General features: G+C 45.4%; 1 protein-coding gene and 1 pseudogene across 4 annotated transcripts in view; both read right to left on the bottom strand.

Annotated features, from left to right (window-relative positions):
* The window catches only part of Snph (syntaphilin), a 714,025-nt gene that overhangs the window by 34,864 nt on the left and 662,483 nt on the right, over positions 1–16,678 (bottom strand). Inside the window, exons 2-3 of one of the 4 annotated variants that reach the window (XM_051143495.1) lie at positions 4,759–4,838; positions 4,450–4,556 (exon numbers count right to left, since the gene is read on the bottom strand). The gene's annotated coding sequence lies outside the window, so the exon portion shown is untranslated. Of the gene's footprint in view, positions 1–4,449; positions 4,557–4,758; positions 4,921–16,678 lie in introns of those variants that run through there. The other 3 variants (XM_051143494.1, XM_051143498.1, XM_051143499.1) reach the window with 3 other exon arrangements.
* Positions 14,078–14,758, bottom strand: LOC127187533 (acidic leucine-rich nuclear phosphoprotein 32 family member E-like; annotated as a pseudogene).

Raw genomic sequence — 16,678 nt, 5'->3', positions numbered from 1 at the left:
CTGTCTTTCCCTTCCCCGCTCCTCCACCTCCCTCCGAGACACAGTTTCTCTGTGTAGCCCTGGCTGTCCATAAACTCACTCTGTAGACCAGGCTGGCCTCAAAACCCAAGGTCCCCTAGTCTCTGCCCCTTCAAGTGCTGGGATTAAAAGCGTGCACCGCCACCACCTGGCCCACCTCTGACTCTTACTCTGCAGGCGTGGAGAAGTAAGAGGCCTGACCTTGGACCTGGCATCGAGTGGACAGAGGGGTGCAGGGAGGGCCCCAGTCTTGCATTCCTCCTGCTGGCTCTTTCCACTGTATCAGGCTGCCTCCCCCCCAGACACTCTTTTAGGGTTGGCTCGGCACCTCAATTCAGAGGATGGTGCTGGGCATGTGACAAATGCTTCATAAATATCCCATCCATTAAGAGATGCAGAGCAGCCTGGGAACACAGACTTCCCTCTGCAAGGGCTCTTGGCGCAGTGTTGCCAGCACTGAGCACCAGCTGCCACCCCTAGGGCCTGGGTGGCCTAGACACAGAAAGGGCGCACATGACTCAGAAATACAGTTCCTATTGGAAGGTTCTGGCTCTGCCCTTTTGAGAAACCTTGAGCAATGACTCCACTTCTCAGGGTAAGCAGTTCTTCCTTATGGAGGAGATGTTGAGAAGTGTCCGGAGGAAAAGCTTCCAGCCTTCTGGGCCGTCACAGACACTAGACAGTCTGTAATGACAGAAAAGTCACACTTTGGCCTAGCGTGGTCGCACACACCTATAATCCCAGCATGTGGGGGAGGGGGGAGGCGGCGGCGCAGAACCAAGAGGGTTATGAGTTCAAGGCCAGCTTGAGACCTTGTCTTCAAAAAAAAAACAAAAACAAGCTTCTAGAATCCTCTAAGGACAGGAAGGCTATGACCCACCTGGGACAACTGTATAACCCAACCGAACAGCATCACAGACTGACCGTAGGCAGTCCTTCAGACTCTGTTGCTACCTTCCAAGCTGCTGGAGAGGACTCACAAGCCTCTAACACTGTCTGGAACTTGGAAAACCTTATCATGCTCACTCTTCTCAAATTCAGCATAGGATAAAAAGATGCCAATGACATCAGCTCTCTAGGTCTTTCTGACTCGCTGGATAGGAAGGACTATCTCCTCTTTCTCTATATCCTCAGATTATAATGTTCATCAGTTTACCTCTTAGATATCTTTTCATAACCTGTGTACTGGGCTTCTTGAAACTCAGGGTTGGCTTGTCCTCTGTCTTGGACCCATGGACTCAGCCCAGAGCCTCACTACCCAGTGATAACCAGCACTGAGTACTGATCAAAAGGACAGAGAATCCCTCTACCCTTAGCCCTTGACTAGCCCTGGAATAGGGTCACATTCAGACTTTTAGAGCCAGCCAGTGGGTTAAGTCTGGGAGTTGGGGATACTGCCTTTCAGAGGGAGACTGGCTTACCCAAGGTGACCCAATCTAAGGGAACACTCGAAAACTACTTCCTTGACTCCCAAGCCAATGTGTCCCCAGCTCCATCTTCTCCTGGTTCTGTAGGATTGTAGTGGTCCAGCTCTGGGCAACACTCTCGGCCTGCCTGCCTGCTTGCCTGGCTCCCTCACTGCAAAATGGGTAAAAACGATGCATGGAGGCATGGTTGGTCTGAGCACCCGAAAAGCACATTTGTCGTGGCTATCATCCAGATCCAGCCACTCTCCTTGAGAAAGGGGAAGCCTCCATCCATCACCTAAGCAGAGCTCATGGCAAGAGCTCTGCAGCCCTGACTCACACACTCTTCCCTTCAGCCCAGCACGTCCTCTGCAGCAGTTGTTCTGGGGAGCCGCCTGATCCGCCCTCACCACCCTTCACAGTTTTCCGGGCTCTGAACTCCATGCCTGTGTGCAAGGGCACACACACGCATGCCACACACATGCCGTAGCAAGGTACACATGGGAGGCAGCAGGATACGTAAAAGAGACAATGCTTCTGAGGCAGACAGACCACCACTTCTCCCTAGGCACCCCTGAGGGGCGCCCCCTGACCTCACCAAGCCTTCTCCTTTCCCAATAGATAGGATTTGTGATAAGGATCACCAATGATGCTCTGGCATCCCATCAGTGATATTAAGAATAATCATCCATTTTTATTCGTAAAAGTCCTCTTAATAAAATTGCAGGACCAGAAGAAGCTCAGGTACCACCTAGTCCAGTCTCCTCAGTACACAGATGAACACACACTAAAGAACTAAGCCCAAGGTCACACGCTGAGGTGGCAGTTGCATGGCAGTTGGGCCCTGGGTCTTCTGACCTGCCACTTTCTGTCTCAGCGTGGTTAGTTCTACACTGCAGATCCTGTGGAGTCATTGCTCTTCAGTCATGTCTCAGTAGCCAGGGCCACCTGAACCCTGATTGCCAAATTCCTAGGTACATCTGGTCCCTTTGTCCCTAAAGAGGAGCCAGGAAGTGCAGGTAGAATGTCTGGTAGCCACAACTGGTGGTAATAATGAATATTAGTATTCTCATTATAATGGTGACCAACACCTGTGCAGCATCCACCCTTTGAACGTCACCTCGTTCCAGTTTTTCCCCAATACACCTGGGTTGGCAGTGTTGCCTTCTCAGATGGTTTTAACGCAACACTTATTAAGCACCTACTTTATGCCTTGTCATGGGCCAGAGGCTGGAGACAGGGAAGCAAAGCCTGGGCCTCTGCCAGGAGGAGCTCACGGTCTAGCAGGGATTTAGGGCAGAAGCGGGTGGTGGTGGGGGTGGGGGTGCATCACACTCTCTTTTGACCTAACTGGTACCGCAGCAAAAGCTCCGCCCCCACCCTGTTGGGAACCTCCTTTATGTTGCTGGCAAAAGGCAACTGGAATAAACTAGATCTAGACAGGATGGATGGTAGGCTGAGCATGACAGCAAGGAGGAAAGAGCGATTAGGAATATGGGCACTCAGAACTTGACTTCCTTGCTTCCGCCTTGGAAGAGATTCTAGAAATAGCAAGGATTGGTGTGCGATCTGGAAGCCTGGCTCTCCTGCTCTCTGCCAACACTCAAGACTCACGTGCTTCTGTTCTCAGAGCCACCCATGCCATCCATGGATGACAGGGTCTTTCAGGCCACCATCATTTGCTAGACTCCGTTCCTGTGACGGAAACGTTAGCATCTCCTGGTTGCTGCCCATGAGCTCCTGGTAGGAGCACCTTCCACAGGGATGTGGAGGAGTCTGGTGGGGCAAGGGAGCACTCCTATCTCTCCTGATTTACTTTCACATCCTGAATCCTTGCAAGCCTCCTCTGTGTGTCAAGCCAAGAGCTTCCCTAGGAATCTCATCTTGCCCTCAGAACTCTGAGGCAGGTACCCTTCCCCCTAGGCTTACAAAAGAGAGGGTTAAGGCTTGGAGAAGGGAAGTGAGTTGTCAGGGTACGGTTGTCATCATAGAATCAGCTGCTGCCTCCAGGGCTGTGAGGCCCACAAGGTCAACATTTCACTGGAGAAGTCGAAACGAATGAGACTAACCAAGGGGACCCCAATTATTTCAAGGACCTAAACTTGAATTGTCTTAATAGATGACTCTTTAGTTATCGAGGGCCTGTTCAACTGGTCTGTTGAAATTGTACAGATCATGTAGCTCAGCCCCTCCTGCACTGATCAGACAAGCAGGCAGACACCCACACCCCAAAATACAGTCAGGTCGCTACTTGGGACCAACCAGCAAGTTAAGGCCTAGAACCTTGGGCTCTGGTACTTCCTTACACCCCTCGACTTATAGAGACCAGCATTTTCTAGGACTTTCCTCCAGCCTATCCAGGCCTACACCCTCCTCCCCCAGTTGGGCAGAGAAGGCCAGGGAAAGGCCCTGTGTAACCAGCCTCTCCACCCTGCAGAGTTGAAGCAAGGGGATGTGGGACTTTTCAGGCTGGCAGGTGTTGGAAGCCTTTGGCTCCCTGCTAAGGAGTGGAATGAGAAAACAGCATATGCCACGGAAACGCCAGGGAGACTGAGGCAGATTTCCCACTCTAGGGATCATGGGAAATTCTTTCAGATCTACTGCAGGGCTCTGATGTTTTTCAGCGGACAAGACAGAAAGAAAGCAGTCTTAGGCACTTGACCTTGGGGTGAGCGTGCGGTTCCAAAGAGAAGCTCACATGTTTGCGGAATGCCAGAAGAGGAAAACAAATGAGAAAGGAGAGGGGTTAGTTCCCTAAAGCCCGCCTACTAGGTATCAAGAAGACCTTGGGCGTCTTCCCTACTGAAATCAGCATCCTCTAATTAGTAAATTTGACTCAGGGGAGAGGGGTGTTTCTTCGGAGGATGTAGGGGAGTGGAGGGAGGGTAGGAATGAGTCACGACTAATCCCCTCCTCTCCTCGGCTGGTGCCCTTACAAGATCGCGCCGCAGCAAGCGGTCTCAAGCGGCCCCGGGCGGCCGAGGAGCCACGCAGGCCCCCTCCCGCTCCGCCGCGGCCTCCTCACCTGGGTCCACTCGCCCTCCGCAGTCCCGCCGGCTCGCACGACTCCTGCGCCGCTTGGCGCAGCGCCTCTGCAGTCGCTGCAGCAGCCGCCTGGCGGTGATCAGCAACCTGCGGCGGTGGGGGAAGAGAGAGACAGGGGCGGGTGAGCGCGGGTGGCCGCAGCCCGCAAGCTCTGAGGACGCGCTGCCCGCCGCGGGCTAGGGCAGCTCCTGTGCTTGGCCGGCGCCCCGCACCCCCGCACTTGCACTCCTGGTTGCGGCGGGCGAGGCTGGGCGGTGGGCCCGGAGGTCCCCGGGGTCCTTGTCATCACCTGCGAAGGCTTCCATGGTTTGGGCTGCCCCGGGAGGGCAGCCGGATTGCTCTCCCGAGCCCCAGCTGGAGGTGGCTTAGCTCGGTGCTTGCTAGGGCTGGGGCTGCCGGGAGGGAGAGATGGAGGGCGGGGAAGGAGAGGTGGATGGAGGGGATGAGCCAGTAGGCAGCTTGCCGGCAGCTGCGTAAACCGCCCGTCTTCACTTTCCTTCTTAAAGAGATAGTTGGTTTCTGAGAGCCTTGGAGCCAGGACAACCACATGTCGGCATGGGGTCCTTTATTACCTCCAACTAGCTGTTGCACAGAGCTGGCGAGTGGGGAGGGGTGCAGAGGGTGTCTATCCACTGACTGGCAGTGTGACCCTGGGAGAGTCTCTTCAGCTTCTGGGCCTCAGTTTCTCACTCTTTGGCACATAGACATCTCACATTAAGTAGTAATATTATCTGGACGCCTTTCCAAACACTTTTGATCCCCCAAACCAATTTGTGAGTGGCAGAGTTATTTAATACGAACTTTCTAAATAAACGAATCTTTTGGTTTGTTTTTTGTTTTTGTTTTTCGAGACAGGGTATCTCTATGTTATCTTGGCCGTCCTGGACTCGCTTTGTAGACTAGGCTGGCCTCGAACTCACAGCAATCCGCCTGCCTCTGCCTCCCGAGTACTGGGACTAAAGGCATGAGCCACCACGTCCGGCAATAAATGAATCTTAAATACCTAATATTAAGTAAGGTTATCTTTTGCAATATTAAAATAGTAAGCTGGAAAAATGGGCAATATAAAGCTAAGTGATGGTAGCCCAAGATCCTTATTGTGGAGTCCTCCCCTGCCTTCTACCTGGCAATACAGGGGCACATGGACCACAAAGTCCAGGATTTCGAGGGTCCATTTCTAGCCTTCCCGCTTCTGACTGTGCTAACTTGCAAGCCTGGCTTCTTGCCTGCTTCATGAGGGAAGGAGCATTTTTCCCTCTTGCTGTATCCCCAGTGCTTAGAACTGAGTCTAAAATCTGGAAGGTAGTCAATAAATACTGGCTGAGCCTGAAAGCAAAGCTGAACTGGGTGCCCTCTGCCCTCTGCTCTCCACCCAAGCTGAGTTTTCCAACAGAATTTCTAAAGCAACTTCACTGATTTACATCAAGACATCAAGACTCTGCAGTATTGGCCTGTTTCAAAAGTAGCTTTGTGAGCCGGGTGTGGTGGTACACACCTTTAATCCTAGCACTCAGGAGGCAGAGGCAGGTGGATCACTGAGAGTTCGAGGCCAGCCTGGTCTACAAAGTGAGTCCCGGGCAGCCAAGGCTAACACAGAGAAATCCTGTCTCGAAAAGCAAAAAAAAAAAAAAAAAAAAAAAAAAGGAGCTTTGTAAAGAGTTGGAATGTTTATAAAACACCATTATTTTAATTTTCCTATTCCTTATGAGCCAAAATCTTTTTATAGAGATCATATTTACAGTAAGCCTACTAGGGTTTCTTTCTTTTCTTTTTTAAGCAATAAATGCCTATGGGGGATATTTGTTAGATTTTTCTATTAACTGTCCAGTTAAATTGAATTCTCCTGTCAAATGTTTATCATTGTATTATACACTGTGGAAAAACATGAAATAGCAATTGTAGCAAGAATGACACATTGCAGTTGGAAAGGTCAGGAAATGTCTAAAACAAACAAACAAAACAACTAATGCTACACCAGAGAGCTAATTGGATGACATGTTTTATCTATCTTAATGACACCTAAATTAAACAAGTGACTTCTTATACTTAAAGCAAAACAAAAGAATACCATGTAATCATTGCATGTTTATGGGGAGAAAGTTTCTAAGACTGTCATCTATTTAACTATCTCCATATCTTCTTTCCTGTCCTCCACTTTGGTACTTAGAAGACTACATTTCCCAGAAGTCTCCACTAGCAATGCTCCCAAAGCAAGAGAGCTCTTCTACCCACCCACTACTCCCATCTGGAATGCTGTCACCCGGCAAAGAATTCTCCTGAGCCTCAGAAAGCAGGTGATTGAGAAGAGGATCAGTGTTTAGTTATAATGTAAATTGCAACCAATGAGGGTTACAAACATAAAACAAGATAAAATTATTCCAAAGAAATCAGTAATTTTGTTTTGTGCTAATTAGGAAATGCTTAAATTTATTTCAGTTTCAAAAGCAATTTTCATTCCAGCTCTGGGTAAGCATCCTGCTCTCACTGAAAGGCAGCAATAAAATCAGAACAAAATACACACACGAGGGAGCTGTGTGAGGGTCTTCAGGGAGGCCACCAGCAGGGCTAACTGGAGAAGGCCAGCGAGGTTAAAGTCACTGGAGTGACAGCAACTTAGTACTTTTGATTCCTTGGATATCTTCCAGCCTGGGCTCCAGAGAGCAAACTCTGAAACTGGGAACCAGCACATGGTATCTCCCAAACCACCCTTTCTGCTCTGCCTCGAGGTCCAGGAGCCGGGCATCGAAGCTCAGCATGAGTGGGGCTATCATTTCTCTTTTTTGGATCATTCTCCATTTTCTCACAGCTCTGTTTTCAGGCAGTCTTGCAGTGGCTGTTGGGACAGCAGGGAAGGCAGGTGGAAGAGGAGCTTCTCCAGCAGAGGACGAGGGGCCCTGAAAGAAGTGAGCAGCTGCTGGCTTTGTCTCTTAGTGGTCCCACCCTTAGCTCCAGGTGCAGAAACAAGTGCCGGGAGCTGGCAGCAGGGCAGAGCAGAGCAAATACAACTCTGAGCCACAGCTTTCTGACGAATCCTTGATAATGGCCATGATATAAGCAACGCTTTTCTGTTACTGATAAACACCAAGCCAAGAGAACTATGTTGAAAAAGCAGAGGAACGTATGTACTAATTCTATAGGAATAATGTTTTGAATAATTGTGATTGCTCATCATAAACAATGGAGGGCCAAAGAAAGCAGAACAAACCTAAGGAGTGGTTAAAAGAGCTGTCAACCAGATTGTAATGCGTAGCAAACACATCTTTTAAGAATCAAAGTAAGAGGACGACAGTCTGAGAGAAAGGGAAGTTAAGCGCACCACGGGTGGCCTTGCTTGTTAAGAATAAAGACAGCGCAGACAAAAGGCACAGGATCCCATGAGGGAAAACATCACAGGGGAAGGGCAACAGAGGTGGTGGCTATCCAAGTGACTTTAGTTGACTACCCTTCACTTCTTGAGTTTGAAAATGTGTTTGACAGTCGTAGCTGACGACAGCAACACTTTAGTCTGTCTGATGAAGTTTTTGTTATCATATATTATTTCAATTTAATGCGGCCCAGTCATGCTTGCTACACTTCCTAAGGAAGAGGAAACTCTTCCCACTGTCATGAGTTACATGTTGTGAATCAAAAGACAAATAGAATTTTTAGATATTTAAAAGATTTATTTTAGCCGGGCGTGTTGGCGCACGCTTTTAATCCCAGCACTCAGGGAGGCAGAGGCAGGCGGATCATTGTGAGTTCAGAGGCCAGCCTGGTCTACAAAGCGAGTCCAGGACAGCCAAGGCTACACAGAGAGACCCTGTCTTGAAAAACAACAACAACAACAACAACCCAAAACAAACAAACAAAAAGATTTATTTTAACCCAAATACCTGGAACTTGCCATAGTCAGGATGGGACAGTCTTGGGGTTCCTAGAACTCCTGTGTCACAAGTACTGGGACTAGAGACAGATTTTGAGATGGACCTTGACCTTGACATGGGAACTTGTAAGTCTCTTGCTGCCAGACTGGAACCTGAAGGAGCAGGAAGCTGAGACTTGGTTCATCCAGAGAGCTGTGAGGAGGAACAGAAGGGACAGTGGGCTTTTGTGTCCCGCCTCAGCCCCAGTCAGCATCAGATTCTGTCAGTGCCATGGCGCCCACTGCTGTCATTCTGGAAGCTCTCCTCCACTCAGGCTCCCTTCCACAATCTGAAAAGACTCCCCGCTAAGAGACCTATAGCACTGGGTGAGCAGGACAGCCCTGATTACCTCTGGAGCCTTTGGTCTCCCCACAATGCCAGAAACAGTCCAGAGACGGTTGAGTCTCTGCTTCAACATCTGGGTGCCAAGATGGATATGTCATGACAGACATTGAACCAAGCCCTAAAGATTTTTTAACCTAAAGAAAGGGAATTGTTAGGATTCTGCTTCAGTCCGTCTACCTATGATGGCATTGCCTACCTGCCACGGGGGTGTGGCCCTGCCCAGGGCCATATAAAAGGACAAACCTCCACGTGGCTGGCTCTCTCTCTCTCTCACCTCTAACTCTCTCCTCTACCCCCCTCTCTACCTCTCTCTCTCTCCCTCTTCTTCTCTCTCTCTGGGGTACCCCTTCCCCCCTTTTCCTTCTCCCCCATGTCCATATAACATAACATCTGTTGTCTGGTACCTTATATCTATCATTGCTAAAACAAATATAACAGGCATCCTAGATACCCCTTGGAGCAGTGGTTTTCAATCTGTGGGTCAACACCCTTTTGGGGGTCAGGAATCACATATCAGATCTCCTGCATGTCAAATATTTACATTATAATTCATAACAGTAGCAAAGTTACAGTTATGAGGTAGCAATGAAATAATTTTATGGCTGTGGGTCACCCCACACATGAGAAACTGTATTAAAGGGTATTAGGAAGGTTAAACACCACTGGCTGAGGGCCTCATCTGAAGAGTCCAGGCTTAGTGACTTCTGCCTCTGTCTGCATTGACTCCCAAAATCAAATGAAGGTAGGTGACTGTAGACTACACACACACAAACACATATTTGGTTTTCTGAGACAGGGTTACTCTATATAGCCTTCGCTATCCTAGACTCAGTTTGTAGACCAGGCTGACCTCAAACTCACAGAGATCTGCCTGCCTTTGCCTCCTGAGTGCTGGGATTAAAGGAGAGCACTGCCTTATATTTTTGGCTTGTTTCTTGAGAGATCACTATAGCCATCAACTTAATATATAGCAGAGTATGACCTTATGACCTTGAATTTTCTTCTTCTTCTTCTTCTTCTTTTTTTTTTTTTGAGGCAGGGTCTCATTTTGTGGATGATTTGCCTAGAACTTGCTTAGAGCTTGCTTTGTAGATCAGGTTGGCCTTGAACTCACAGAGCTCTGTCAGCCTGTCTCCTAAGTGCTGGCATTAAAGGTATGTGCTCCTACCATACTCTGGCCTTTTAATTAAAAAGCAAACAGAATCCACATTTAAAAAAAAAAGTTTCTGGGTATTTTGCCTACACAAGTATTTGCGTACCACTTTCATGCTTGGTGCCCATGGAAACCAGAAAAGGGTGTGAGATCCTCTGAAACTGGAGTATAAGCCACCATGTGGATGCTGGGAATCAAACCTTGGTCCTCTGGAGGAGCAACCAGTGCTTTTAACCTCTGAGACATTTCTCCAACCATCATGATTCTCAAAATCCCTCCCCCTTTTTGAGACAAGTTGTCTTAGTTAGGGTTTTATTGCTGTGTAGAGACACCATGACCGTGGCAATTCTTATAAAGGGAAACATTTCATTGGAGCTGGCTCACAGTTTCAGAGGTTTAGTCCATCAACATGGCAGGAAAGATGGCGGCATGCAGAAAAAGAGCTGCTTAAAGAAGAGCCACATGGCCAGGAGGAGTTAACTCTGAGGAAAGGAAGCTCGTGGAGAGAAAAAACCCAGATGAAGAGCATGTACAAGTATTTCTATGATTTTGGATGGCAAGTGGGCCAGATAGGAATGATTAGAGCAAATGGCAGGGGGTGTGGGATTGAGAGACAACACGGCAGTTTAGGGAGTGAGTATCTGCCCAGCCCCAGGTAAAATAAGGCGTATTAAATAAAAACCTATTAAGAGGCCAGGAGTGGTGGTGCACGCCTGTAATTCCAGCACTTGGGAGGCAGAGGCAGGTGGATCTCTGTGAGTTCCAAGACAGCCAGGACTACAAGAGAACCCCTGTTTCAGAAAACCAAAACAACTAGCAGGTTTAAATAATAACCACTGTACCAATGCTATGGATTAATAGTAGATATTAATAACCAGTTTCCACAACACATAGTGGCTCACAGAGACCAAAGCAGCAGTCATGGAGCCTGCATGGTTCACTTGGTCCTCTGCATATATGTTATGGTTTTTAGCTCGGTGGTTTTTGTGGGACTCCTGACAGTGGGAGCATCTCTGACTCTTTTGTCTGCTCTTGGGGTTCTTTTCCTCCTAGTGGGTTGCCTCACCCATCCTTGATGTGAGGTTTGTGCCCGGTATTATTGTATCTTGTACTATGTTCAGTTGATGTCCCTGGAAGGCCTGCTCTTTTATGAGGAGAGATGAGGGGAGTGGGTCTGGATGAAAGGGGAGGTGGGGGGTGGACTGGGAAAAGTGGAGGGAGGGGAAGATGTAGTCAGGATGTGTTGAAAGATAATAATGATGATGATGATGATAATAAATCCCCTTGAAAATGCCTTAAATAACGGCTCTTGAAAAAGATAAAATTGGGCTGGAGAGATGGCTCAGAGGTTAAGAGCGCTGCCTGTTCTTCCAAAGGTCCTGAGTTTAATTCCCAACAGCCACATGATGGCTCACAACCATCTACAATGAAATCTGCTGCCCTCTTCTGGCCTGCAGGTGTTACATGCAGACAGAACACTGTATACTAAATAAATAAATCTTAAAAAAAAAAAAAAAAGATAAAGATAATATTATTTAAGTTATTATTAAGGTGCCAACACCACCAATTCAATCAGTTAGTATCTCCAGACTTGTACCCTGTAGGGACATGCAGGTGCTGCCTGCAATGACTAGCAATGCAACCCAACATAAAATGAAGTACTTATTTACATTATTATGAGGTTTGGGGAGCATTTTTTAAAACTTGTGCAACTCACATGGGCCTTTGACGATAGACCATGGACTGTAACAAAACATTTTCAAAATATAGGCATCTGATGAAGAATGTGAATTGAAAATGGGTAGCAAACTGGCACAACTCAGTAAGATCAACAGTGCCTTTCTGATGGACAAAATATCTGAACAGAAACCTCACCAAAACTGATATATAGGCTGCAAATGAATACAGAATGATTCCACCACTGGTCATTAGGAAAGGCAAATGAAGGGCATGGAAAAGCACCCTCACATATCTACTTGAACAGCTCAGGATAAAGATATCTACTGAAGAAAACAATATCTATCAAAAGATACATCTGCATAACATACATATATGTTATTTGTAGAAATGAACAAACAAAAACTGGAAAAGGTGATCCCTATACCCACATGGCTGTTTATAATCAACTGTAACTCTCACACTCTCTTCTGGCCTCTGCTGGCAGCCCGCATGCATATGGTACTCAAACAAATGCAGACAAAAACACACATATGCATTGGGGGAGAAAAGGCAAGTCCAGGACATCCAGGCCTGTTACACAGAGAAACCTGGCCTTGCAACAGAAAGAGGCAGCAAAGGTTGGGGTTCTATTCTGAGAACCTAGCGAAGTTCATGCAATACAGAGGGCTGCCATGCTGTTAGGGGGCTAACACAGGACATCCAGAAGGACCTCTAACCCCTACGGGTTTTTTACTTCAGTCAGCTATGCAACCTTGAAAGGTTCTCTAAAACTAATTTTATATTTTTTATTCTAAAACACCAGACCATCCATCTTAAAAAGCAACAGCTGCACTGTGCTGAGTAATTTAAATCTGTCCCAGCAGAGAAGCAGAACTTCAATTGATTTGTGGGCACTAGGTTTTTTTTTTTTTTTTTAATTTTTAAAGATTTATTTATTTATTATGTATACAGCGCTCTGCCTGCATGTACACCTGCATGCCAGAAGAGGGCATCAGATCTTATTACAGCTGGCTGTGAGCCACCATTTGGTTGCTGGGAATTGAACTCAGGACCTTTAGGAAGAGCAGACAGTGCTCTTAACCTCTAAGCCATCTCACCAGCACCCCCACCCTGCTTTTAAACTTGATATACAAAACAAAAGGGAGAAAAACCCCAAAGGCCAAGACTTAAAACTGCCTTGAACATGGAGCCTTTGGGGCAAAAAGGAAGTTGTATTTGTCTCCTCAAATTTATTTAGCAGCCATATAAGCAAGCATGTACATTTACCTCAAGTGTTTTCCTATTTTTACATCCACCTAAATACATCCCAACATCAACATCAAGTTTCAAACAGGCCTCCAACTGCCTGCCATGTTCCTATGTTTGAAACTATAGGAACATTGATGAAAGTCCCCAGTCATAAATACAATAAATACTTCATACCCTTTGCATCTCAATCATCCAAGAAACCAACATAAAAATTATACCTGAACATGTTGTTAGTCAGCAGCAGGCGATCTGTCTGCGCTCAGAGAAAGGCAACTGCTGCTGCTTTATGTAACAGAACGTCACATGTTGTCAACAAAGGAAGACCACAGCAAGAAGAGCCCATTTCCTGACACTCGTCAGTAACCATCACTGTGTCTCAACAACTCCATTTCTTGCACTTTGCTTGTTTAGAGCCCAGGTAGATCAAAAATGGTGACTGAGGTATAAGACAACACTTCCTGTGTGTACACAACATTGCCAGCTTTCTTTTGCATGTGGAGATGAAGCAGGAATGGAAGGCGATGGCCAGAAACTGCTGAGAGGGAAGACGGCACACTTGAAACCCAGCTAAGTTTGGGTTTGGCAACATCCACAGCCTGAGAAAGGGCTCACCTGCAAGCCTCCGGACTCACATAAGCAAGGGTCCTTTAAAAATAAAATCTATCAGCCACCATAAAAGCCCCGAACGATATCGCTGAGTAGAACTTCCCTAAATCCATAAACTATCCTGCCAAATAGAATCTTTATTTTGCTTCTACTTTCCAACGTGTGACAAAAAAAGCCCTCAAATACCCACAGCCCACCTCCCCAAAACTGCCTTCAAACTAAAGATTTCTGGACCATGTCTAAAAAAAATCAATCAGCTTTATCATTTAAGAGACTGTTGTCATTTTATATTACAGATTACTGTAATTTGTTAAATTATAAACAAGCTTAATGCATTAAGAATGAAATGAACCCTATGCCTGTGTAAAAGTAATCATGTTTTAATTATGAACTAAAAACATTGATCAGTAAACATGAATTAGAAAAATTAAAACACTAAATACAGTGTTAAAGAATTTCACAGTGGGTCAATGAAAATTCTTTTCTGCATACATTACGATCAATCAACTAGTAAATCATAATCAGAGTGATAAGGCAAAAATAGTAAAGCCATTCTTTTTTCATAAAAAGTTACATATCATCTTCTGTAAGGACAGCTATCATACATGAAGAAACAAAAATGTGATCTCTCTACTGCATCCCAGGAGCATCAGGCAATCTCATTTTGGAATGTTCTAGTCATCTCCTTCCTCTCCATCATCTTTGGCATCTAGTTTACTTTTCTCTGCCTGAGGACCACCTTTCCTTTCCTCCCCTCTCCCCTCCATCAATGCAATTATCATTCTGAATTTCTTCTTCCCTTAAGTTCGAGGACTACTTCTCCTTTCCCACCTGTGAACCTCCTTCCTCTTCCTTCTCTTCAAAAACTCCAGGTGGACCAGCTTCATCCTCCTCTTCATCCTCCCCAAATCTGGTGCTTCAATTTTCCTCCTGGCAGAATCTACCTAAGGACGTAATTTGCTGCAGCAATTAAAACAAACACTTTCTCTGTTATCTTCCAGGTTTGTGACCTTACAGTTAAGCAAGTCAAAACTTTAATTTTTAAAGATTGTTGCAAAGCTTCTACCATATTGAGATCTTTGATTTTATTTCCAATCACATTGAGGTAGGTTAGATTTAGCCATCTCTCTGCCAGGACTTCCAAGTCTCTGGAAATTATACTGCCACTAAATTCCAACTTTGCAAGTTTATTTAAGCTGGGAAGCCAAACCAATGAACTAAATAAATTCCACATTAACCAAACTCAGAAACTCAAGTTATTTTAAACGTGTCATTTAGACCTTCAGTTTCCTCCTTCACACAAAGCCATCATCAAGGGCTGTCAGCTCCTTCACGACTCTGTTCTTTAACTCCATGTCCTCATTCCACACTTTGCCTCCGCTGCTCCTCCTTCCCCATTTCCTGCCTGTCCCACTAGGTCCAACCCTAAAAAAATGTGTAGATTTAGAAGTGAATGCAAAGCAACGCAATTACAAATGCTAACTACCACACAGGATATGGGGAAAGAAAGGAGTAGCAAATGGGAAGCCATGGTGGTGTTAAGATTCTCTCTCATAGTCTCATATTCTCTCTCTCTCTCTCTCTGTCTGTCTCTCTCTCTCTGCCTGTCTCTCTGTCTCTGTCTCTCTCTCTCACACACACACAGTTCTTACCCCTTCAATGGCTGCTTAGAGATTGTTCTGTTTTTTTAATTTAATTTTTAAAAATTTATTCACTTTACATACCAACTGTAGCCCCCTCCCTCATCTCCCCATGCCCCTTCTCTAGTCCTCAGAGAGGGGGAGCCCTCCTCCTCTACCAACTGACCCCAGCCTATCAAGTCTCATCAGGGCTGCCTATATCCTCTTTCTCTGTGGCCTGGTGAGGGCCCCTGCCAGAGGGAAGTGATCACAGAGGAAAGAGCAGGCAACAGAATCCAAGGCAGAGACAGCCCCTGCTCCTCTCACTAATTTTAATTAATTAATTTTATGTGTATGAGTTTTTGCCTACATATATGTATATACACCATGTGCCTGAGGACGCTAAAAGAGAGTGTAGGATTCCTTGGAAACTGAGTTATTAATAGTTGTGAGTCTCCACGTGTGTGCTGGGAATCGAACTTGGGTCCTCTAGAAGTTCATCCGGTGCTCTTAACCCCTGAGCCATTTCTCTAGCCCTGATTTATAGGTTTTGATGCACAATGACACAGAGGGACTCAAGAGTGTTTTCATTTGTGCCCACATATGCCCCATTGATGTTTCTCATTATTGTTAAGCTTATGACTTAGCATACTTACGAATACAGATGTGTACAATTTCATCTTAGAAATTAGATTGTATTTTAACATTTTATATGAAGAAATTTTGGCTTAAAAAAAGAACATCAATACAAAAATAGTCAATAAAAATATTATCAAACTTATAAGTGTGGTGGCACATACCTTTACACAGAAGTTAGGAGGTAAAGGCAGGCGATCTCTATAAGTTCTAGGCCAGCCATAGCTACAGAGTGAGACCCTGTCTCCAAAAACAAACAGAATCACAAGTGAACTGAAGCTCTCATATTTTATTAGATTAAATACAAAAAGATGAAACCTCCGGCAAATATTTTGTTATAAAGTTAAATATACATTTACATATAAATCAGAAATGTTACTCTTATAAAATAAACTTTTTTTTCCAGAAATAAACTCTTATCTGTATAAAACTATATATGCTATAATCATCAAAATTGGAAATAATTTAAATGTTTTTAATGGCTAAAAGTATAAATAAGCTAATATATTCAGGCAACAGAATACTTCTCAGCCTTTAAAAGAAACAAAATACTGACACGCAAAAGAACTTGGGCCGGGAGTGGTGGTGTACGCCTTTAATCCTAGCACTCAGGAGGCAGAGGCAGGCGGATCTGGTCTACAAAGTGAATCTAGGACAGCCCAGGCTACACAGAGAAACCCTGTCTAGAAAAACCAAAAAACAAACAAAGAAACAAAAACTTGGATGCATATCAAGGATGCTACACTGAGTGAAACCAGTCTCAGAAGGTTCCATGCTATATAATTACATTGATATAACATTCCCAAAGAGACAAACGTGTAGTCATAGAGAATAGTGGCCAGCTATTAGAACAGGGGAACTACCATAAGGAGATAACCCAAAAAGAATTTTATAAAAATTATCTATGTACAAATTGTGGTGATAAATATATATATATATATATATACACACATATGTATATGACCTAATATATTAGATCTGTATGCTAAAAACAAGCTAATTTTTCATTAATTTAAAATG

Source organism: Acomys russatus, chromosome 4 (genome assembly GCF_903995435.1).
Source record: "Acomys russatus chromosome 4, mAcoRus1.1, whole genome shotgun sequence".
Lineage (NCBI taxonomy): Eukaryota > Metazoa > Chordata > Mammalia > Rodentia > Muridae > Acomys > Acomys russatus.
Note: the sequence above shows the minus strand (reverse complement) of the source record. Positions and strands in the feature narration are given on the sequence as shown.